Here is a 25169-nt window from a genome sequence, read left to right on the forward strand (position 1 = left end):
TCACTGGGACACAGTTCCTGAAGGTGCTGACTCTCACTGGGATACAGTTCCTGAAGGGGCTGACTCTCACTGGGATACAGTTCCTGAAGGTGCTGACTCTCACTGGGACACAGTTCCTGAAGGTGCTGACTCTCACTGGGATACAGTTCCTGAAGGGGCTGACTCTCACTGGGATACAGTTCCTGAAGGGGCTGACTCTCACTGGGACACAGTTCCTGAAGGTGCTGACTCTCACTGGGATACAGTTCCTGAAGGGGCTGACTCTCACTGGGATACAGTTCCTGAAGATGCTGACTCTCACTGGGATACAGTTCCTGAAGGTGCTGACTCTCTCTGGGATACAGTTCCTGAAGGGGCTGACTCTCACTGGGACACAGTTCCTGAAGGTGCTGACTCTCACTGGGATACAGTTCCTGAAGGGGCTGTCTCTCACTGGGATACAGTTCCTGAAGGGGCTGACTCTCACTGGGATACAGTTCCTGAAGGGAGGTTTGGGGTTTCAGTGAGGGAGGACGGGTCGTGGTGAGAGGAGAAACATATCCTTGGGGGACGGTGTCCTGAGCTGGACCATGAACTGGGTGCCAGGAGCCAGGATGCAGAAATCTGACGCTGTGTTGCAAAAAATGCCATTTTTCAGTTGGCATTACCCAATCTGTTGGTTGGCAGTCAGTTTAAATAAAGGTCTCCCCTCTCTTTGGCTGCAAGTGTGCGTCTGATATAAACCCCCAATCTCTCATTCCAGTCAAATCTGTAACATGTCAAACAGAAATCCAGCGGCATCAACTGGCCCAGCAACAGCTGATAGCAGCAAGAGAAACACGCTGTAGAAATAGGAAACATAGTGCAGAGGGAGCTTTACTCTGTGCCTAACCCTGTGCTGTCCCTGTCCTGGGAGTAATTGATGGGGGACAGTGTAGAGGGAGCTTTACTCTGTATCTAACCCCATGCTGTCGCTGCCCTGGGAGTGTGTGGACAATGTGCCTCTGTCCGGTGTTGTGATAAATCCATTTCCTTGGATCTTCAGTCGGAAGCAAGAAGCCAGGGAAAGAATAAATAACTGTCTTATCTTTTATCAGAAGGTCGTGGTATTTATTGTCTGCTAAGTGCCTGAAGGGTCAGTGCGCTGTGTGAATTTATGACTGAAGTCAAGTTGTCTGATTGTGATGAGAGAAATCTCTTCCTGGTTTTGAATACCTGGAGCTGCCTGTGTGGACTCGATCCGAGTGATTAGCACATCAACTTCAACATGGTCTGGAGTGTTTCTATAAAGTCACTCCCTCTATCTCTCCCTAATGACCTCCCTGTCTTTATCTCCTCCTTCTCCCTCCCTCCTCTTTCTCTCTCCCTCCTGCCAGTTCATCTCTCTCTCCTTCCCCTTCCATCACTCGCTCTCCCACTTCCCTCTCTGTACCCTGTCTCACTCAGCAATCTATCACTTTCCTTCTTCTCTCTCTCTCTCCCCTTTCTCTTTAGCTCTTTTCTCTCTCTGCCCCCCTCCTCCTCTCTCTCACCCTTCTCTCCCTCTCTCATTTTCCCCGTTCTCTGCCCCCTTCCTTCCTCTTTGTTTCCACAACCCATCTTCTTTCACATTTCTCTCCCCCTTCTCTCCCCCTTTGTGTCTCCCCAGCTGTCTCTTTCCCCAGCTCTCTCTCTCTCTCCCCCCTCTCTGTTCTCTCTCCTCCTCCTCCTCCTGCAGCCCCCTCTCTCTCAGGCGATGTGCAGGACTTGCTGGCTCTGTTGGATGGGTGATTGTATCTCTTACTGAATGATTAACAGTATCGGCATTAATGAGGTTTGTCCCTCACTGAAAACACAGAGCTTGAATTCTCTGGGTCTTCTGTAAGTTTAGAAACTGCTGATATTGACATGATCTGCACTGATTAAAACTGTGACTTCAAAACACATACCAACGATGAGAGCATGAGGCAACTCCCAGGAAACAATGTTTGTCCTGAAGGTTAGTCACGTTGGTTGGTTCCGCTATTTCGATTCATCGCCAACATTGCTGCAGCCTCAGAGCAAGTAGTTCATGCCAAAGCCGTGCCAGTGACCTTTAACCCTTGCACTGTAGCCTATACATTGATGCTACCCCAGTCTATACTATCCCCACCGATCACCACCTCGATAGATTCCCTCACCTTCCATTGCCTTACACCCCTCACTACCTCCCCATCTTCCAGTGCTCTCTGCACTTACACTTAAAGCTCTGAGACTGATCAATGTGTTTGACCAACTATTGATTGACTTAGAGAAGTGTTCGATTGTTCTGGTTTTGGTTTTGTGAATGCGTTACCATTCCTGCCTTCTGTGCCTGATTGTTATTCAATGACACAGCCATTACTGAACCCCTCCCCATCCTAACCCCCCCACCACAACCTCAGGGTTAACATTGACCAGAAACTCAACTGAACTCACTACATAAACACAGTGGCTACAAGAGCAGGACACAGGCTAGGAATCCTGCAGCAAGTGACCCACCTTCTGACTCCCCAAAGCCTGTCCACCATCTACAAGCCACAAGTCAGGAGTGTGATGGAACACTCCCCCCTTGCCTGGGTGGGGGCAGCTCCAACAACACTCAAGAAGCTCAACACCATCCAGGACAAAGCAGCCGCTTGATTGGCACCACATCTACAAACGTCTGCTCCATTGGTGCTCTGTAGCAGCAGTGTGGACCATCTACAAGATGCTCTGCAGAAATTCACCAAAGCTCCTCAGACAGCACCTTCCAAACCCACAACCACTTCTATCTAAAAGGACGAGGGCAGTAGATAGATGAGAATACTACGTCGTGCAGGTTCCCCTCACCATCCTGACTTAGAAATATTGTCCCATTTCTAAAGTGTCGCTGGGTGAAAACCCTGGAATTCCCTCCCTAGGGGCATTGTGGGTCTATCTACAGCACATGGACTACAGCTCACCCCCACCTTCTCAAGGGGCAGCTAGGGACGGGGAATAAAAGCTGGGCCCAGCCAGTGACACACATGTCCCATGAAGGAATAAAAGAATTAAGTGAGAATCGATTGTAATTGGTTCTGACAGCCCCAGGGGTCAGATAGTAACACCATTTGCATAGTGTCTTTATCATAGAAGATTGAAGGTGTGTTCTACAGGACAAGGTGTTGGGTTGGCTGATGGAAGGTTGGTTGATGAGACAGGTTTTCAGGTCAGAATTTGGGAATGGTAGTACAGAGGCTTGCATTATCTATCGAGCTAGGAGAAAGTGAGGACTGCAGATGCTGGAGATCAGTGTCGAAAAGTGTGGTGCTGGAAAAGCACAGCAGGTCAGGCTGCATCCGAGGAGCAGGAGAATCAATGGTTTGGGCAAAAACAGACACTTTGATACAGAAATCACCAACAGGTCCTCTGGATGTTATTGCCATCTCAGTCAGCCCTTATCCAGAAAGTGCACAGATCCACTTCCCATCCTACACTACAGAAAGGGGAGTATTCAACCCAACAGGCTCTGTACTGACCTTCCAGACCCACCCCATCCCTGCATTCCCCACGGCCAATCCACCCCATCCCTGCATTCCCCACGGCCAATCCACCCCATCCCTACATTCCCCACGGCCAATCCACCCCATCCCTACATTCCCCACGGCCAATCCACCCCATCCCTGCATTCCCCACGGCCAATCCACCCCATCCCTACATTCCCCACGGCCAATCCACCCCATCCCTACATTCCCCACGGCCAATCCACCCCATCCCTACATTCCCCACGGCCAATCCACCCCATCCCTGCATTCCCCACGGCCAATCCACCCCATCCCTGCATTCCCCACGGCCAATCCACCCCATCCCTACATTCCCCACGGCCAATCCACCCCATCCCTACATTCTCCACGGCCAATCCACCCCATCCCTGCATTCCCCATGGCCAATCCACCCCATCCCTGCATTCCCCACGGCCAATCCACCCCATCCCTGCATTCCCCAGTGCCTCAGTGGTTAGCACTGCTGCCTCACAGCACCAGGGACCTGGGTTCGACTCCAGCCTCAGGCGACTCTCTGTGTGGAGTTTGCACATTCTCCCCGTGTCTGTGTGGGTTTCCTCTGGGTGCTCCGGTTTCCTCCCACAGTCCAAAGATGTGCAGGTCAGGTGAATTGGCCATGCTAAATTGCCCGTAGTGTTAGGTGGATTAGTCAGAGGGAAATGGGTCTGGGTGGGTTACCCTTCAAAGGGTCGGTGTGGACTGGTTGGGCTGAAGGGCCTGTTTCACACTGTAGGGGATCTAATCTAATCCACCCCATCCCTGCATTCCCCATGGCCAATCCACCCCATCCCTGTATTCCCCATGGCCAATCCACCCCATCCCTGCATTCCCCACGGTCAATCCACCCTACCCCTGCATTCCCCACGGTCAATCCACCCCATCCCTGCATTCCCCACGGCCAATCCACCCCATCCCTACATTCCCCACGGCCAATCCGCCCCATCCCTGCATTCCCCACGGCCAATCCACCTAGTCTGCACATCTTTGGACTGTGGGAGGAACCCCACGCAGACACGAGAACATACAGACTCCACACAGACAGTTGCCCAAGGCTGGAATCAAACCTGAATGGCAGGCACTGTGAGGCAGCAGTGCTAACCACACCTACCTGGTGGCTGGGGGAAGGAGGGGGTTAAATACCTCACCGTTTTGAGCCTCTTTGCTTGCAGCTGCTGTTGATGTCATTCCCTGGGTCTCTTTTCACCTTGCTGCAATCGCCTAACCAGGCCTTTCCTTGAGCCGACATTCAAACATTCAAAACTAAACAATGTCAGGTCAATCCCTGAGCCCAAACAAAACAAAACTACACTTCTCATTGACGGAAAGCAATCCCCACTATCCTCCCATCCCCCCCACAACCCCCAATCCCCACAATCCTCCCATCCCACCCCCAATCCCCAATCCCCACAATCCTCCCATCCCCCCCACAACCCCCAATCCCCACAATCCTCCCATCCCCACCTCAATCCCCAATACCAACAATCCTCCCATCCCCTTCAACCCCCAATCCCCACAATCCTCCCTCACCCCCACAACCCCCAATCCCCACAATCCTCCCTCACCCCCACAACCCCCAATCCCCACAATCCTCCCTCCCCCAAACCCCAATCCCAACAATCCTCCCATCCCTCCACAACCCCCAATCCCCACAATCCTCCCATCCCCACTTAACCCCCAATCCCCACAATTCTCTCAACCCCCCAACCCCCAATTATCACAATCCACTGACCCCCTTAATCCCCACAATCGTCCCACCCCCTTAACCCCAATCCCCACAATCCTCCCAACCCTCCCTAACCCCCAATCCCAACAATCCTCCCATTCCCCCTTAACCCCAATCCCCATAATCGTCCCATTCCCCCCTTAACCCCCAATCCCCACAATCCTCCCATCCCCACTTAACCCCCAATCCCCACAATTCTCTCAACCCCCCAACCCCCAATCATCACAATCCACCGACCCCCTTAATCCCCATAATCGTCCCACCCCCTTAACCCCAATCCCCACAATCCTCCCACCCCCCCTTAACTCCCAATCCCCACAATCCTCCCACCACCCAATTCTCACAACTCTCCTAACCCCCCTTAACCCTCAATCCCCACAATCCTCCCAATCCCCCTTAACCCTCAATCCCCACAATCCTCCCATTCCCCCTTAACCCCCAATCGCCACAATCCTCTCATCCCCCCATAACCCCCAATTCCCACAATCCTCCGACCCCCCTTAACCCCCAATCCCCACAATCCTCTCATCCCCCCTTAACCCCCAATCCCCACACTCTTCCCCCACTTAATCCCCCAATCTCCCCAATCCCCACAATCCTACCATCCCCTCAACCCACAATCCTCCCACCCCCCCTTCACCCCCAATCCCCACAATCTTCCCACGCCCCTTAACACCTTATCCCCAAAAATCTCCCATCCCCCCTAACCCCCAATCCTCCCATCCCCCAACCCCCAATCCCCACAATCCTCCCACCCCCTAACTCCCAATTTCCACAATCCTCCCACCTCCCTTAACCTCCAATCCCCACTATCCTCCCATCCCCAACCCCCAACCCCGCATTCCTCCCACCCCCTTAACCCCCAATCCCCACAATGCTCCCGCCCCACCCCTTAACCCCGAATCCCCACAACCTTCCTACCTCCTAACCCCCAATCCCCACAACCCTCCCACCCCCACTTAACCCCCAACCCCCACACTCCTCCCTCCCCCCAACCCCCAATCCCCACAATGGTCCCACCCCCACTTAACCCCCAATCCCCACAACCCTCCCACTCCCACTTAACCCCCAATCCCCACAACCCTCCCATACCCCTAACCCCCAATCCCCCAATTCTCATTTCCTCCAGACTCAACGATTCTTACACCCTCCTGTCTGCTCCCTTACATTGTACCACCACTGACAGGAAATCACCCAAAATTCTCCATCTACTCCAGTCCCTGTTCCTCTGTTGCCCTGTGCTCACCCACCTCCCCGCGCTCCTGGTCGTTGGCTTGCTTTTAAAATCCTCACCCTCTTTATTGAACCTTCCATCGCCCTGTCCTCCCTATTCCTGTCATGTGTTCCATCCTCACAACCAATGCTGCCCCTCCCCCACTCCCCCACTCCCCGTCCTCAATATTGGAGTGGCCATATATTCATACAACCCCACAGCCTGGGGAGGAGGGGGAATGGTGGAATGGGGGAGCGGAGAACAGGGATGGGGGAGAGGAGGACAGGGGTGGGGGAATGGGGGAGAGGAGGACGGAGAGTGGGAGAATGGAGGAATGGGGAAGGGGAGGACGGGGAGTGGGGGAATCGGGGAGGGGAGGACGGGGTGGGGGAATGAGGGAGAGGAGGACGGGGGTGGGTGAATGGGGGAGAGGAGGACGGGTTGGGGGAATGGGGGAGAGGAGGACGGGGCTTGGGGCAATGGCGGTGGGGAGGATGGGGAGTGGGGGAATGGGGGAGAGGAAGACAGGGAGAGGGGGGAATGAGGGAGAGGAGGACAGGGGTGGAGGAATGGGGGAGAGGAGGTCGGGGGCAGGGGAATGGGGGAGGGGAGGATGGGGTTCAGGGAATGGGGAGAGGAGGACGGGGGTTGGGGCAATGGGGGAGGGGAGGATGGGGGTGGAGGAATGGGGGAGAGGAGGAGGGGGGTGGGGGAATGGGGGAGAGGAGGACAGGGGTTGGGGCAATGGGGGTGGGGAGGACGGGGAGTGGTGAAATGGGGGAGAGGAGGACGGGGGTTGGGGCAATGGGGGAGGGGAGGATGGGGGTGGAGGAATGGGGGAGAGGAGGAGGGGGGTGGGGGAATGGGGGTGGGGAGGACAGGGAGTGGTGAAATGGGGGAGAGGAGGTCGGGGGCAGGGGAATGGGGAGGGGAGGACGGGGAGCGGGGGAATGGGGGAGGGGAGGACGGGGTGTGGGGGAATGGAGGAGGGGAGGATGGGGGTGGGGGAATGGAAGAGGGGAGGACGGGGTGTGGGGGAATGGGGGAGGGGAGGACGGGTTGTGGGAATGGGGGAGGGGAGGATAGGTTGGGGCAATGGGGGAGGGGAGGACGGGGGTTGAGACAATGGGGGAGGGGAGGACGGGGAGTGGGGAATGGGGGAGAGGAGGACGGGAATGGGGGAGTGGGGGAGGGGAGGACGGGGGTGGGGGAATGAGGGAGAGGAGGACGGGGGTTGGGGCAATGGGGGAGGGGAGGATGGGGTGGAGGAATGGGGGAGCAGAGGACGGGTTGGGGGAATGGGGGAGAGGAGGACGAGGGTTTGGGCAATGGGGGTGGGAGGACGGGGAGTGGGGGAGAGGAAGACAGGGAGAGGGGAATGAGGGAGAGGAGGACAGGGGTGGGGGAATGGGGGAGGGGAGGACGGGGAGTGGGCGACTGGGGAGGGGTGGATGGGGAGTGGGGGGATGGGAGAGGGTAGGATAGGGTCCTCCCTCCCCCATTCCCCCACCCCCATCCTCCCCTCCCCCTTCCCCCATTCCCCCTCCTCCCCAGGCTGTGGGGTTGTCTAAATGCATGGCCTCTCCAATATCCTGGAGCACATCAGTCATCAGCATATCCACCCTGGCACCCACATCTGATCCTGGAAGGTATTGCCACCCCCGAAAAGACCCAAGCAGCTGGTAAGACCGATTGAGGGAACCCTGCTCACAGCCCCGCGAGATCTCTGAGCTGCTGGAATTGGGATTTTAATCATGGCACCTTCAGGTGTAGGAGCAGGAGCCCATCCTGCTTACTCTGCCAGTCAACGAGATCCTGGTCGATCCGAGAATCCTCAAATACACTTGCCCCCTTCTCCCCATGGCCCTCGATTCCCTTCCTGATTACAAACCTCAGCCTTGAATATACTGAATGACCCAGCCTCGATATCCCTCTGTGGGAAAGAATTCCGCACATTCACTCCTCTGGGAGAGAAGACATCCCTCCCTATCTCTGTCTTCAGTGGGCGACGACTCCTTCAGCAATGATGCCCTTTGGTTTTAGACTCTCCCACAAGGAGAAACCTTTCCGTTTGTGTTCATACCTTTAGCTTCCTGAGACCTAAGCTCGGAATTCCTTCCCTGAATTATCTCCAGCACATTAACCCTAACACCCTCCCTCCCCCCTTACTTTCACAGTCTCTCTTTAGATCCAACTTCTTTGTCGGAAAGTCTGGCATAGTGTCCCTGGGAATGACGTTGGATGTTCCCTTCTGGTCAAGAGGTTCAGAAATTGTTGTCATTACAAGCCCCTGCTCAGTCAGGTTTAGAGTCTCTGATGGGCTGCTGTGAATCTTCGAGGAGAAAGTGAGGACTGCAGCTGCTGGAGATCAGAGCTGAAAAGGTGTTGCTGGAAAAGCGCAGCAGGTCAGGCAGCATCCAAGGAGCAGGAGAATCGACGTTTCAGGCATAAGCCCTTCTTCAGGAATGAGGAAAGTGTGTCCAGCAGGCTAAGATAAAAGGTAGGGAGGAGGGATTTAGGGGAAGGGCGTTGGGAATGCAATAGGTGGAAGGAGGTCAAGGTGAGGGTGATAGGCTGGAGTGGGGTGGGGGCGGAGAGGTCAGGAAGAAGGTTGCAGGTTAGGAAGGTGGTGCTGAGTTCGAGGGTTTAGACTGAGACAAGGTGGGGGGGAGGGGAAATGAGGAAACTGGAGAAATCTGAGTTCATCCCTTGTGGTTGGAGGGTTCCTAGGCAGAAGATGAGGCGCTCTTCCTCCAACCGTCGTGTTGCTATGGTCTGGCGATGGAGGAGTCCAAGGACCTGCATGTCCTTGGTGGAGTGGGAGGGGGAGTTGAAGTGTTGAGCCACGGGGTGGTTGGGTTAGTTGGTCCGGGTGTCCCAGAGGTGTTCTCTGAAACGTTTCGCAAGTAGGCGGCCTGTCTCCCCAATATAGAGGAGGCTACATCGGGTGCAGTGGATGCAGTAAATGATGTGTGTGGAGGTGCAGGTGAATTTGTGGCGGATATGGAAGGATCCCTTGGGGCCTTGGAGGGAAGTAAGGGGGGAGGTGTGGGTGCAAGTTTTGCATTTCTTGCGGTTGCAGGGGAAGGTGCCGGGAGTGGAGGTTGGGTTGGTGGGGGGTGTGGACCTGACGAGGGAGTCACGGAGGGAGTGGTCTTTTCGGAAAGCTTATAGGGGAGGGGAGGGAAATATATCCCTGGTGGTGGGGTCCGTTTGGAGGTGGTGGAAATGACGGCGGATGATACGCTGTACATGGAGGTTGGTGGGGTGGTAGGTGAGGACCAGTGGGGTTCTGTTCTGGTGGCGGTTGGAGGGGCGGGGCTCAAGGGCGGAGGAGCAGGAAGTGGAGGAAATGCGGTGGAGGGCATCGTCAACCACGTCTGGGGGGACAATGCGGTCCTTGAAGAAGGAGGCCATCTGGGTTGTTCGGTATTGGAACTGGTCCTCCTGGGAGCAGATGCGGCGGAGACGAAGGAATTGGGAATATGGGATGGTGTTTTTACAGGGGGCAGGGTGGGAGGAGGTGTAGTCTAGGTAGCTGTGGGAGTCGGTCAGTTTATAGTAAATGTCCGTGTTGATTCGGTCACCAGAGATAGAAATGGAGAGGTCTAGGAAGGGGAGGGAGGAGTCTGAGACGGTCCAGGTAAATTTGAGGTCGGGGTGGAAGGTGTTGGTAAAGTGGATGAACTGTTCAACCTCCTCGTGGGAGCACGAGGCAGCTTCGATACAGTCATCGATGTAGCGGAGGAAAAGGTGGGGGGTGGTGCCAGTGTAGCTGCAGAAGATGGACTGTTCCACATATCCTACGAAGAGGCAGGCATCGCTGGGGCCCATGTGGGTGCCCATGGCTACTCCTTTGGTTTGGAGGAAGTGGGAGGATTGGAAAGAGAAGTTGTTCAGGGTGAGGACCAGTTCAGTCAGTCGAAGGAGGGTGTCAGTGGAAGGGTACTGGTTGGTACGACGGGAAAGGAAGAAGCAGAGGGCTTTGAGTCCTTCGTGATGGAGGATGGAGGTGTACAGGGACATCCAGATTTCTCCAGTTTCCTCATTTCCCCTCCCCCCACCTTGTCTCAGTCTAAACCCTCGAACTCAGCACCGCCTTCCTAACCTGCAATCTTCTTCCTGACCTCTCTGACCCCACCCCCACTCCGGTCTATCACCCTCACCTTAACCTCCTTCCACCTATCGCCCCTCCCCCAAGTCCCTCCTCCCTACCTTTTATCTTAGCCTGCTGGACACACTTTCCTCATTCCTGAAGAAGGGCTCATGCCTGAAATGTCGATTCTCCTGCTCCTTGGATGCTGCCTAACCTGCTGCACTTTTCCAGCAACACATTTTCCGCTGTGAATATTCACTCTGTTCAGGGATTGTTTCCCGAGGAGAGCGGTTTCGATGATTGACCCCTGTGTCTGAGTAGTTAACCATCTCCATTACCCTTCAGCCAGTAAGTACACTGCATCACAGTTTCTGAGGGGTTTGCAGATTTCAGTTAGCTACACTGTTTGAAATGATGTGCATCTTTCAGACCTGAGTGTGTGTTTGTGAACGAGCTGTGCAGTTACATACCTGATGGTATTTTTGTGATCTAAATTCTTGTTTCTGTACCTCACTCTACGGTATCTGAGGAGGTTTAACCAGACAAACTTGTGTCCCCTGGAATCCAATGTGACACCTTTTGGTTTTTAGTGTCTCTGAACCTAAACTGAAGGCATCTCCTGATGAAGGGCTTATGTCCGAAAATCGATTCTCCTGCTCCTCGGATGCTGCCTGACCAGCTGTGCTTTTCCAGCAACACACTCCTGACTCTGATCTCCTGACTCCAGTCAGAGACAGACATGTAACCCTGGAGCTACACATCTTGTGACCAGTTTTAAAGAAGAGTTTAGAAACAGGTGATGGTCACAAAAAGCTCTGTGTGAGAAGGAGAGCCTTGGTTTCAGCAAAATGCATTTGTATTAAATATCAGACAGTGTCAAACTCTCCGACTGAATGTGACCTGACCCATCATTGTGCTTTTTCGGAACGTTTCACTGTCTGGTTAAGGCACATCCGCTCCTTCATGGGAATTGGGTCAATTTAAGAAAGAGAATGAGTTGCCAGTGGAAGTGGTAGAGGTGGGTACATTAACAACATTTAAAAGGTATTTGGGCAATTACATGGATAGGAAAGGGTTAGAAGGGTATGGGCCAAGTGCAGGGAAATGGGGTTAACATGGACGGACATTTTGGTCAGGATGGGCCAGTTTGGGGCCAAAAGGCCTGTCTCTGTGCTGTAGGACTGTATGACTCTAGACTAAGGGGGTTGGGTGGGGGAGGGGAGAGGGTACAGACAGGGAGGGTACAGGCAGGGAGTGGGCACAGGCAAGGAGTGGGTACAGGCAGAGAGGGTACAGGCAGGGAGTGGGCACAGGAAGGGAGGGCACAGGCAGGGAGGGTACAGGCAGAGAGGGTACAGGCAGGGAGTGGGCACAGGAAGGGAGGGCACAGGCAGGGATGGTACAGGCAGGAAGGGTACAAGCAGACAGGGTACAGGCAGACAGGGTACAGGCAGGGAGTGGGCACAGGCATGGAGTGGGCACAGGCAGAGAGGGTACAGGCAGGAAGGGTACAGGCAGGGAGTGGGTACAGGCAGGGAGGGTACAGGCAGGAAGGGTACAGGCAGGGAGGGTACAGGCAGGAAGGGTACAGGCAGGGAGGGCACAAGCAGAGAGGGTACAGGCAGGGAGGCTGTGCTCTGAGTCTGTTGCTTAAACGCTAGCACAGTGTGGTTGGGTCACCCTGGTGATGGAGTGGGCGTGGATAAATATCACTCTCCTGTTCTTCCTGAACATACTGACAGCTGCAGGTTCCGCTAAATACCTCCTGCACCTCACCAAGTGACAATGTTCCATTTCACAGCAGGGTGAGGCTGAACTGCCTTGTCTTGATGTGGGCCTTGCCTCCAGTGAGCTGTCTGTACCTAACATGGTGATGCTTGTGTCAGAGGAGATGACCTGGGTCTTCCTGACCCCAGATGTCCTGACAGGAGCTTTCCTTAGCCCAGTGTCATCCCCAGAGAGTGGGGGTTGGTGTCAGACTGGCACCAGAGACATAAGCCTCTTACTCCTGCTCCAGTAGCCCATGGCTTCACGTTTGCTCTTCCTGATGAAGGGCTTTTGCCCGAAACGTCGATTTTCCTGCTCCTCGGATGCTGCCTGACCTGCTGTGCTTTTCCAGCACCACTCTGATCTTGATGTTTGTGTCAGGTCTGGTCAGTGGGAGTTACAGGGAGGGGCTGGATAGACTGCCACTTCTTTCCCTGGAGTGTCGGAGGCTGAGGGTTGTCCTTATAGAGATTTATAAAACCACGAGGCCCATGGATAGGGTGAATAGCAAGTGTCCTTTCCCGAGGATGGGGGATTTCAAGACTTTAGGGGCATATTTTTAGGGTGAGAGGAGAAAGATATAAAAAAGACACAAGGGGCAATTTCTTTTGGTTTGTGTGTGGAGTCAACATCCTGAGGAAGTAGTAGATGTGGGTACCATTACAACATTTAATAGACATCTGGATAAGAACATGACGAGGAAAGGTTTGGAAGGATACGACTCAGGAGCAGGCAGGTGGCACTCATTTAGTTTGGGATTATGGTCAGCAAGGACTGATTGGGCCGAAGGGTCTATTTCCGTGCTGGATGTCTCTATAACTCTAGTTAAATAACCAGGTGTAGGTAACGCGGTATTGAAAGATTCAACAGATGTTCATCACAGCTCTTGATATTTACAAATATTACCATTGTAGCCACTTCAGTGTCTGGGTTAATATTAGGGGAGGACTGTAATGTTGTCCTTCCATCAGCATGTTATGCTGCAAGTGGCCCAGTTTATGATGGAGTCAGATTATTTATTCCCCTCAGGGCATTTGCTGTAATGATATAAACAGCTTAAAGATAGACTAACTGCCAGTCAGCTGAAGAATATTGAACAGATGCATAAGCAGAAACCAGTCTGATGTTTCAGCTGGATTCAACGAACACGCTTGTAAATCTTTAGTCAATATCAGTTTGACTTTTGTCCATAGAGTAGTAGATTAAAGGGCTCGAAACTCATCTGATGAAAGTCACTATCTGTTTGTTGTGGGAGGTCCAGTTATACAGAGAGCAGTCCCTTTCTGAATCTGGTCACCCCTGACAGCCCAATGCCATCCCCAGAGAGTGGGAGTTGGTGTAAGACTGGGAACAGAGACATAAGCCTTTTACTCCTGCTCCAATAGTCCATGGCTTCATGTTTGTAATGAACAGTCATCAGGGGGATGTGTGTGGACTCAGATGTGAAGCAGAGCAGGGATTGGCTGGGAGAGATAGCGAAATGATGCTGCAGGAGAATGTTGAACAAGCTCACCAGAGTGTGACAGCAGATGAGAATATTACAATGTCATTTCAGTCTCTGTGAAAGATGTGTACTCACCAGCTGTTGGAAATGTTCTCTCTCTTGGCTTTGATTTTGTTTGCACTGAGTTAACATTAGCATCTCCAACTGTGAGTCTGCAGCTCATCAATCTCCTCCTTCCTGATCAGTCTGAGTCTGGTGGCCGTTTACACCGCTGTGATTTCACTGTGGCATCTGGGAGAAGCCATCTTCCGATGTGCAGTCTCTGTCCAACCCAGACCTGACAGCAGCTGTTTCCCTTTCGATGTAATGTGAGGCTTCAGTAACAGTGAGAGATTCTCTCAGACATGGTGAGTGCCAGATAGTGGGCAGGGCCAGGTTCAACTCAACCAAGGGTCAACATTGAGGGGGCCGCAGGGAAATGAAGCTCATCTCACCCAGATGAGGCCGTCTACCGTTGCCATTTCCATCTTTGACCAGGTAAGGGACCGCTTTCACCCCCTCCCCCCTCCCTCAACCACAGGAGGTCACCTTCAATGTTAACTAAGCAGCAGAAAGAACTAATAAAAACCAAAGGAATAGCAGGTGCTGGAAGTCAGAAACAAAAACAGAAATTGCAGGAAAAGCTCAGCAGGTCTGGCAGCAACTGTGGAGAGAAATCAGAGTTAACGTTTCAGGATCAGTGACCTTTCCTCAAAACTGAAAGCTCAGCTGAAAAGCACAATCAGGAGCCAGGGATGTTAACCTGTAACATGGGAAGGCAGTTAGAGCGAGAGCTAGAACAAACTTCACACATTTATATCAATTTGCAGTGACTACAATACCTTCATCTCATAGTCCTGGGCGCAAGACAATGTAGAGGGAGCTTTACTCTGTATCTAACCCTGTGCTGTCCCTGTCCTGGGAGTGTTTGATGGGGACAGTGTAGAGGAAGCTTTACTCTGTATCTAACTCTGTGCTGTCCCTGTCCTGGGAGTGTTTGATGGGGACAGTGTAGAGGGAGCTTTACTCTGTATCTAACCCTGTGCTGTCCCTGTCCTGGGAGTGTTTGATAGGGAGAGTGTGGAAGAAGCTTTACTCTGTATCAAATCCCGTGCTATCCCCAGATGGGAGTGTTTGGGGACAGTGTAGAGGGAACTTCACTCTGTATCTAACCCCGTGCTGTCCCTGTCCAATTTGAATCCTGAGATGCAGTGTGATTGGAGCAGTTGGAGGCTGTATAGGCTGAGCTGTGATCTCTATAGTGAAGGAACCATCCCCACAGCAATGCTTTGATGTGCTATTGTTGGACCTTTAAGGGGATTTATCTTACACCACTTCCCATGTGGGACAGGTGTATCCCCCCGACACTATCGACTGAGCTCAGGAATAAGCTTACATATCAAATGTGTCTCCACAGTCTGCCAATGAACGTTATCCGTGTAAAATCCCTACAATGAAGAGCCCACTTTATAGTTTTCCATACCAGCCCTTGTTGTGTACTTGGTCTGTTTCCAGATTGCACAGAGGGTGGGGTTTGTTTTATGAAGAGAGATTGAGCAGTTTAAGCTGAGAGTGAGAGAAGATCTAATTGAGGGGTGTAAGATGCTAAAGAGAATTGACAAAGTAGACCTAGAGAGGATGTTTCCCCATGTGAGGCAGTCTAGAACGAGAGAGCATAGTTTTAGGAAAAGTGTTAGCACATCGAAAACAGAGATGAGGAGAAATTACTTCCTGAAAGGGTCCTGAATCTGTGGGATTTGCTCCCTTAGAGTGTGCTGGATGCTAGGACATTGAGTAAATTTAAGGAAAAGAGAGCTAGGTTTTTAATCAGTAATGGGTTGCAGGTTATGGGGAGTGGGCAGGAAAGTGGAGTTGAGGTCGAGATGAGGTCACCCATGATGGTATCAAATGGCAGGACAGACTTGAGGGGTTGAATGGCCTCCTCCTGCTCCTGGTTTAGATTAGATTAGATTCCCTACAGTGTGGAAACAGGCCCTTCAGCCCAACAAGTCCACACCGACCCTCCGAAGAGTAACCCACCCAGACCCATTTCCCTCTAACTGTACTTATGTTTGTGATCAGCAGGGGAAATAGTGCCAATCCCCAGTGTGATGTACACTGTGTCTTTACCCTGTGGGGACAGGGTGTGTGTGTGTGTGTGTGTGTGTGTCAGAGAGAGTGTGTGTGTGTGTATTTTATGTGTGCATGTATGAGAGAGAGTGTATGTTTGAGCGAGCGTGTGTGTGAGACAGAGTGTGTGTGTGAGAGAGAGAGTCTGTGTGTTTTGTGCATGTGTGTAAATGAGAGAGTGTGTGAAAGAGAGTGTGTGTTGTGCGTGTGCGTGTGTGTGTATGACAGAGAGTGTGTTTTGTGTGAATGAGAGAGTGTGTGTGTTGTGTGTATGTGAGAGAGAGTGCGTATTATGTGTGTGTGAGAGTGAGTGTGTGTAGGAGAGAGTGTGTGTGTGTGAGAGAGAGAGAGACAGTGTGTGCTTGGAGTGTGTGTGTGAGAAATTGTGTGTGTTTTGTGTGTGTATATGTGTGTATGAGAGTGTGTGTGTGAGAGAGAGAGCGTATGAGAGAGAGTGTGTGTCTGTGAGAGAGAGTGTGTGTTGTGTGTGAGAGAGAGACAGTGTGTGTTTTGTGTGTATGAGAGAGTGTGTGTGAGAGAGAGTATGTGTGTTGTACGTGTGGATGAAAGAGAGAGTGTATGTGCTGTGTATGTGTGAGAGAGTGTGTGTGTGAGAGAGAGTGTGTATATTTGTTGTTTGTGTGTGAGAGAGTGTATATGTGTTGTGTGTGAGAGAGAGTGTATATGTGTTGTGTGTGTGAGAGAGAGAGTGTATATGTGTGCCATGTGTGTGTGTATGAGAGAGAGTGTGTGTGAGAAAGAGTGTGTGTGTTGTGTGTGTGTGAGAGAGAGTGTGTGTGTTGTGTGTGTGTGAGTGTGTGTGTGTGTGTCAGAGAGAGTGTGTGTGTGTACTTTATGTGTGCATGTATGAGAGAGAGTGTATGTTTGAGCGAGCGTGTGTGTGAGACAGAGTGTGTGTGTGAGAGAGAGAGTCTGTGTGTTTTGTGCATGTGTGTAAATGAGAGAGTGTGTGAAAGAGAGTGTGTGTTGTGCGTGTGCGTGTGTGTGTATGACAGAGAGTGTGTGTTGTGTGTATGAGACAGTGTGTGTGTTGTGTGTGTGTGAGAGAGAGTGCGTATTTTGCGTGTGTGAGAGTGAGTGTGTGTAGGAGAGAGTGTGTGTGTGTGAGAGAGAGAGACAGTGTGTGCTTGGAGTGTATGTGTGAGAGATTGTGTGTGTTTTGTGTGTGTGTATGTGTGTATGAGAGAGTGTGTGTGTTTTGTGTGTGTGTATGAGAGTGTGTGTGTGAGAGAGAGAGCATATGAGAGAGAGTGTGTGTCTGTGAGAGAGAGTGTGTGTTGTGTGAGAGAGAGACAGTGTGTGCTTTGTGTGTATGAGAGAGTGTGTGTGAGAGAGTCTGTGTGTGAGAGAGAGTATGTGTGTTGTACGTGTGGATGAGAGAGAGAGTGTAGGTGCTGTGTATGTGTGAGAGAGTGTGTGTGTGAGAGAGAGTGTGTATATTTGTTGTGTGTGTGTGAGAGAGTGTATATGTGTTGTGTGTGAGAGAGAGTGTATATGTGTTGTGTGTGTGAGAGAGAGAGTGTATATGTGTGCCATGTGTGTGTGTATGAGAGAGAGTGTGTGTGAGAAAGAGTGTGTGTGTTGTGTGTGTGTGTGAGAGAGTGTGTATATGTGTTACGTGTGTGAGTGTATATGTGCTGTGTGTGTGAGAGAGAGTGTATGTGTGTGAGAGAGAGTGTATATGTGTTGTGTGTGTGTGTGTATGAGAGAGTGTGTGTGTGAGAGAGAAAGAGAGAGAGAGAGTCTGTGTGTTTGTATGCATGTGTGAGAGTGTGTATGTGTTGTGTGTGTGGATGAGAGAGAGTGTGTGTGTTGTGTGTATGTGAGTGAGAGAGTGTGTGTGTGAGTGAGAGAGACAGTGTGTATGTGAATGAGAGAAAGTATGTGTGAGTGCATGTGTGTGTGAGAGAATGTGTATATGTGTTGCGTGTGTGAGAGAGTGTATATGTGCTGTGTGTGTGTGAGAGTGTATATGTGTTGTGTGTGCGAGAAAGTGTGTGCATGACAGAGAGTGAGAGAGAGAGTGTTATGTGTGAGAGTGAGTGTGTGTATGTGTGTGAGAGAGAGAAAGAGTGTGTGTTATGTGTGTCTGTGCACACTCATTTGCTATAGGGACTTCAGACCTAGCTCACAAATCCGGTGTGGGGGGTTTGGAGTTGAAATAAAATCGTGCATCTTGGAGGTCACGCAGGAGCGCAGGAGAATTTGTTTCAGCCCAGGGATTGAAGTGTGGATTCTGAAATCTGGAAGGGACAATGAGGTGAAGAGTGTAAATGGAATCACCAGAGAATACAAAGTGATTCTGGGAGTAAAGCAGGGAGTGGCAGTGGGAAGGTGGATTGGGCCAGGGGGCAGAGATGGTGATTTGGAACAATATGGGGAAGGACAGTGATGCATTAGTGACAGATTGTAGATGGGTCTCTCATTAGTTTGAGAAGTACTGTTGCTAATTTTGAACTTGTTACTAATATTGGGTGCCTTGCTGAGCGATGGCACTTGGTTCACATCAGGCAATATTTGGATGGTGTCGTGAGGAGGAATGTTCCCTAAACTCCTGAAACTTTAACATTCCCATCAAACCCCTTTCCAGTGTTCATCACTTCCATCAGTTTGACATTTATTTCTGAATAAAAGTAGTAATTTGTCTTTGTGTGGGATGCCTTGAGGACTAGTTGGTACGCAGGAAGTCTATTGGTTGCTCCCAGAGCTAAAACCAATCACTCACTCTGTGTTCTCAATGTCTCTGTTATGGAATCTCAGAGGTAGGTAATGCATGACGGCCAACAGTAAGGGGATCTGTTTGTCAATTGTGCCAAACGATGATTTTTGTGCTGTTAATAGCCACAGAGTAACACTTGGGACAAGCAGAGGAATAAATCTCTTTCCAACTCTTCGGGCTAATCAGACAGCTAATTAAAGTTATGTTAAGTAGGTGTTAATTAGTATTCATTCAGTGTAGCCCACAGCCTCCCGCACACATGGACAACAAAGCCCTTCTCTAATTACAGTTTTCAATAAGTTAATTACTCTGCACATCACACACATGAACGTAGTTCATGGAATTCTTTGATGTTTGAATTTTCATTTTGATTAGAAAGTCTTGATTTAAAGTTAAGGTCCACACTGCAGAAGCGATTGAGTAGGAGCGAGGGAGGCAACTGTCGATTAGAGGGAGGGAGCTCTGCACTTTGGAAGCTGTGCAATGGATGGGTTGGAATGGAAATCCGAGCTATCGAGTTGATTGAACGCGTGAGGGGGGAGGGCGAGAAACAAGGATGGGATTTGAGACCACATCAGTTTGGGTATATACAAAGTGAAAGTGAGGGCTGCAGATGCTGGAGATCAGAGCTGAAAATGTGTTGCTGGAAAAGTACAGCAGCTCAGGCAGCATCCAAGGAGCAGGAGAATCGACATTTCGGGCATGAGCCCTTCTTCAGGAATGAGGAAAGTGTGTCCAGCAGGCTGAGATAAAAGGGAGGGAGGAGGGACTTGGGGGAGGGGCGTTGGAAATGTGATAGGTGGAAGGAGGTCAAGGTGAGGGTGATAGGCCGGAGAGGGGGTGGGGCGGAGATGTCAGGAAGAAGATTGCAGGTTAGGAAGGTGGTGCTGAGTTCGAGGGATTTGACTGAGACAAGGTGGGGGGAGGGAAAATGAGGAAACTGGAGAAATCTGAGTTCATCCCTTGTGGTTGGAGAGGTCCTAGGCAGAAGATGAGGCGCTCTTCCTCCAACTGTCGTGTTGCTATGGTCTGGCGATGGAGGAGTCCAAGGACCTGCATGTCCTTGGTGGAGTGGGAGGGGGAGTTGAAGTGTTGAGCTACGGGGTCGTTGGGTTGGTTGGTCCGGGTGTCCCAGAGGTGTTCGCTGAAACGTTCCGCAAGTAGGCGGCCTGTCTCCCCAATATAGAGGAGGCCACATCGGGTGCAGTGGATGCAGTAAATGATGTGTGTGGAGGTGCAGGTGAATTTGTGGCGGATATGGAAGGATCCCTTGGGGCCTTGGAGGGAAGTAAGGGGGGAGGTGTGGGCGCAAGTTTTGCATTTCTTGCAGTTGCAGGAGAAGGTGCCGGGAGTGGAGGTTGGGTTGTAGGGGGTGTGGACCTGACGAGGGAGTCACGGAGGGAGTGGTCTTTTCGGAAAGCTTATAGGGGAGGGGAGGGAAATATATCCCTGGTGGTGGGGTCCGTTTGGAGGTGGCGGAAATGACGGCGGATGATACGCTGTACATGGAGGTTGGTGGGGTGGTAGGTGAGGACCAGTGGGGTTCTGTCCTGGTGGCGGTTGGAGGGGCGGGGCTCAAGGGTGGAGGAGCGGGAAGTGGAAGAGACGCGGTGGAGGGCATCGTCGACCACATCTGGGGGGACATTGCGGTCCTTGAAGAAGGAGGCCATCTGGGTTGTTCGGTATTGGAACTGGTCCTCCTGGGAGCAGATGTGGCAGAGACTAAGGAATTGGGAATATGGGATGGTGTTTTTACAGGGGACAGGGTGGGAGGAGGTGTAGTCTAGGTAGCTGTGGGAGTCGGTCGGTTTATAATAAATGTCCGTGTTGATTCGGTCGCCAGAGATAGAAATGGAAAGGTCTAGGAACAGGAGGGAGGAGTCTGAGACGGTCCAGGTGAATTTGAGGTCGGGGCGGAAGGTGTTGGTAAAGTGGATGAACTGTTCAATCTCCTTGTGGGAGCACGAGGCAGTGCCGATACAGTCATCGATGTAGCGGAGGAAAAGGTGGGGGGTGGTACCAGTGTAGCTGCGGAAGATGGACTGTTCCACATATCCTACGAAGAGGCAGGCATAGCTGGGGCCCATGCGGGTGCCCATGGCTACTCCTTTGGTTTGGAGGAAGTGGGAGGATTGGAAAGAGAAGTTGTTCAGGGTGAGGACCAGTTCAGTCAGTCGAAGGAGGGTGTCAGTGGAAGGGTACTGGTTGGTTCGGCGGGAAAGGAAGAAGCAGAGGGCTTTGAGTCCTTTGTGATGGGGAATGGAGGTGTACAGGGACTGGATGTCCACGGTGAAGATAAGGCGTTGGGGACTGGGGAAGTGAAAATCATGGAGGAGGTGGAGGGCGTGGGTGGTGTCCCGAACGTAGGTGGGGAGTTTTTGGACTAAGGGGGACAGGACCGTGTCGAGGTATGCAGAGATGAGTTCGGTGGGGCAGGAGCAGGCTGAGACAATGGGTCGGCCGGGGCAGTCAGGTTTGTGGATTTTGGGCAGGAGGTAGAAACGGGCGGTGCGGGGTTGTGGGACTATGAGGTTGGAGGCGGTGGATGGGAGATCCCCTGAGGTGATGAGGTTATGGATGGTCTGGGAGATGATGGTTTGGTGGTGGGAGGTGGGATCATGGTCAAGGGGGCAGTAGGAGGAGGTGTCCGCGAGCTGGCGTTTAGCCTTAGCAGTGTAAAGGTCAGTGCGCCAATCTACCACCGTGCCTCCCTTGTCTGCCGGTTTGATAGTGAGGTTGGGGTCGGAACAGAGGGAGTGGAGGGCTGCACGTTCCGAGGTTGAGAGGTTGGAGTGGGTGAGAGGGATGGAGAAGTTGAGGCGGTTAATGTCGCGGCGGCAGTTGGCTATGAAGAGATCGAGGGCGGGTAAGAGGCCAGCACGGGGTGTCCAGGTGGATGGGGTGTGTTGGAGGTGGGAGAAGGGGTCATCAGAGGGTGGGCCGGAGTCCTGGTTAAGAAGTAGGCGCGGAGGCGAAGGCGGCGGAAGAATTGTTCGACGTCTCGCTGCGTGTTGAACTTGTTAATCCGAGAGGGTAGGGGAATGAAGGTGAGGCCTCTGCTGAGGACTGATCTTTCATCCTCAGCGAGGGGGAGGTCTGGAGGGATGGTGAAAACATGGCAGGGCTGGGAGCTAGGACCTGGTGTGGGGCTGGAGCTGGGAGTGGGGACGGGGTTGGGCTTGGGGCGGGGATGGAGATCAGTGTGGGGGCGGAGTTGGGTGTGGTATCGGAGATTTGTCCCCCTTAGTCCAAGAACTCCCCACCTACGTTCGGGACACCACCCACGCCCTCCACCTCCTCCATGATTTTCGCTTCCCCAGTCCCCAACGCCTTATCTTCACCATGGACATCCAGTCCCTGTACACCTCCATCCCCCATCACGAAGGACGCAAAGCCCTCCGCTTCTTCCTTTCCCGCTGTACCAACCAGTACCCTTCCACTGACACCCTCCTGCGACTGACTGAACTGGTCCTCACCCTGAACAACTTCTCTTTCCAATCCTCCCACTTCCTCCAAACCAAAGGACGAGCCATGGGCACCTGCATGGGCCCCAGCGATGCCTGCCTCTTCGTCGGACACATGGAACAGTCCATCTGTAACTCTGTAAAGGGGCAGAGGGGTAGCTCTGTAAAGGGGCAGAGGGATAACTCTGTAAAGGGGCAGAGGGTTAGGTCTGTAAAGAGACAGAGGGATAACTCTGTAAAGGGGCAGAGGGGTAGGTCTGTAAAGGGGCAGAGGGATAGCTCCGTAAAGGGGCAGAGGGATAACTCTGTAAAGGGGCAGAGGGGTAACTCTGTAAAGGAGCAGAGGGGTAGGTCTGTAAAGGGGCAGAGGGATAGCTCTGTAAAGGGACAGAGGGATAACTCTGTAAAGGGACAGAGGGATAGCTCTGTAAAGGGGCAGAGGGATAACTCTGTAAAGGGGCAGAGGGATAGCTCTGTAAAGGGGCAGAGGGGTAGGTCTGTAAAGGGGCAGAGGGATAGGTCTGTAAAGGGGCAGAGGGGTAGCTCTGTAAAGGGGCAGAGGGGTAGCTCTGTAAAGGGGCAGAGGGATAGGTCTGTAAAGGGGCAGAGGGATAGGTCTGTAAAGGGGCAGAGGGATAGCTCTGTAAAGGGGCAGAGGGATAGGTCTGTAAAGGGGCAGAGGGATAACTCTGTAAAGGGGCAGAGGGGTAGGTCTGTAAAGGAGCAGAGGGGTAGCTCTGTAAAGGGGCAGATGGATAGCTCTGTAAAGTTCGGATCATCCTTGGATACCCAGGAAAGATACATTCCAGTGAGAAAGGAAGACACAAGGGAGGAATGGTCATCTCTGTGATTAGGGAAGTTAAAGATAATGTCAATTTGAAAGAAAAACTGTAGAATTCTGCAGAGTGAGTGTCAAGCCCGAAGATTTTACAGAATATTAAGTATGATAAAGAGTAATTAAAAGATGAATAAGGATGGAGAAATTGAACTGATATTCTGTCTGACTTCATTGCAGAGCATACAAATAACATTCCAGAGTTAAATCTGAACTAGGAAGGGAGAGAAGAACATAAAACAATTATGTTCAACAATGAAGAGTTCTCAAAACATTATTAAAATTAAAAGCTGATAAGTTCCCAGGTCCTAATGAACTCCATCCAAGGGTGTTAAAAATTAGCAGCTGAGATAATAAACTCACTGGCCCAAATTTTGCAATATTCCCTGGATTTTTGAAAGGCTCCATCAGATTGGAAAACAGCAAAACTAACTGCTGCGTTCAAAACAGGAAGGAGACAGAAAGAAGGAATTGGAGGGGTCAGTCAGGCTGCTGTCTACCCCGGGGGGGAGGGGGATGTGGGGGGAATGCTACACCCTGTTAACTATGGGGGATTGGCATTTTTAATACTGAAGTCGATGGAATCTTGGCCAATGAGGGAGTCAAAGGTCATAGGAATGAGGCAGGAAAGTGTGGTTAAGGCCATGATCAGATCAGCCATGATCTGATTAAATGGAGGGACAGGGTTGAGGGACTGAATGGCCTACTGCTGTTCCTAATTTGTATGTTGTATTCATTCACCAGATTTGTACGTCCAGCATTTATTGCCCAGAGGATAGTTAGGAGTTGGTCACATTACTGTGGGTCTGGAGTCATATGTAGATCAGAGCAGGTAAGGACAGCATTAGTGACTTGAAGATGATAGGAGTATGAACAGGCCATTCGGCCCCTTGAGCCTGTTCCACCATACATTATGATCATCGAGCTTAATTCCCAATCCCACTCTTCCCCCATATCCCTTGAATCCTTTGGCCAGAAGAGTTATATCCACCTCCTTCTTGTAAACACACAATGGTTGGCCTCATCCACTTTCTGTGGGAGTGAATTCCTCAGGGTCACCACTCTCTCGGTGAAGAGATTTCTCTGCATCTCAATCGATAAAGGTTTATCCCTTATCCTGAAACAATGATCCCTTGTTCTGGCCTCCCTCACTGTCGAAAACATCCATCCTATGTCTAATCTGTCTAGTCCTGTTGGAATTTTATAGAGTTCCATGCAATCCACCACCTTGGCCTTCATCATGAAAATCATTAGATCTTTAATTCATTAAATTTAAATTCCTCCATGTGCTATGATAGGATTTGAACTTTGGCCAGTACCTGGATTTCTGGATTAATCGTCTCACAATAATGTCACCAGTCCATTGGTGTCTCCATAACACCAAGTGCGCTCTATCTGAAAATTTGAAACAATGTCAGTGTTCTGCTGTTCAATGCTGTTCCACGAGGAATGAACCCAGAGCTGTGTTTGCTTTGTTAAATGGCCTTGTTCACAATCTGAGTTAGTGATTTGTCCAGTTGGTCCCTAGTGTCTTCGTCAATGTCCACATAGCCCCTTATTTTTCTGACTCTGATCTGTGTTGAATTTTTCATCAGCATTCCCATTCTGGAATTTTATTCATGTTTTCCTGTATTTTGTCGTAGTCCTCCTCTGTCTTACTCACACTGACCGATTTGGTGGCTGCTGGAAATCTTGAAGTTGTTCTCCCGATTCCAAGTCTGAGTGGCTGATGTAAATGATGTACAGCAGGGATCCCTGTGGAGAACCACGACGGCAGCGTTTCCCCGTCAGAAACTACCTGTAGCCCCAAGATGTGGCTGGTCCTGGTAAGACAACCTTTCTTACTGATCGCGAGCTACCCTTTACAAAGCTGTTGCTGAGTCTGTGCCTTGTAGCTGGCTGTGGAGGCTGGAGCTGTCTCCTCAGTGCTCTGTGACAGGGTATTGGCCAACATTGACCTGTCAGCTGGAGATGGGAATCTCCCTGACATTGTCTCTCTCTGTTTGGTCTGGTGCTGGTGAAGTAGACTGAATGAGTGACGCTGTTAAAAGGGAAATAGTACAAAGTAAGTTCTCATTTCAACGGCCCAGTTCCTCCTGTGTGTTGTACAACCCCAGCACAGAGGGACTGTCTGATGAGTAAAGGTTAACCAGTTTTGGACTATACTCTCCTGGAGTTTATAGATGAGACGTGACCTCATTGAGACATATCAGATTCT

General features: G+C 51.4%; 1 protein-coding gene across 12 annotated transcripts in view; it reads left to right on the forward strand.

Moving 5' to 3' along the window:
* Positions 1 to 25169, forward strand: part of LOC140458399 (leucine-rich repeat and immunoglobulin-like domain-containing nogo receptor-interacting protein 1) — a 548017-nt gene that overhangs the window by 114221 nt on the left and 408627 nt on the right. For 10 of the 12 annotated variants that reach the window (XR_011953488.1, XM_072552882.1, XM_072552885.1 and 7 more), the window contains exon 2: positions 24595 to 24777. The exons of 1 other annotated variant lie outside the window; for it this stretch is intronic. The gene's annotated coding sequence lies outside the window, so the exon portion shown is untranslated. Of the gene's footprint in view, positions 1 to 1939; positions 1958 to 24594; positions 24778 to 25169 lie in introns of those variants that run through there. One more of the 12 variants, XM_072552883.1, reaches the window with a different exon arrangement.

The sequence above is a fragment of the Chiloscyllium punctatum genome, chromosome 33 (assembly GCF_047496795.1).
Source record: "Chiloscyllium punctatum isolate Juve2018m chromosome 33, sChiPun1.3, whole genome shotgun sequence".
In the NCBI taxonomy this organism is placed as follows: domain Eukaryota; kingdom Metazoa; phylum Chordata; class Chondrichthyes; order Orectolobiformes; family Hemiscylliidae; genus Chiloscyllium; species Chiloscyllium punctatum.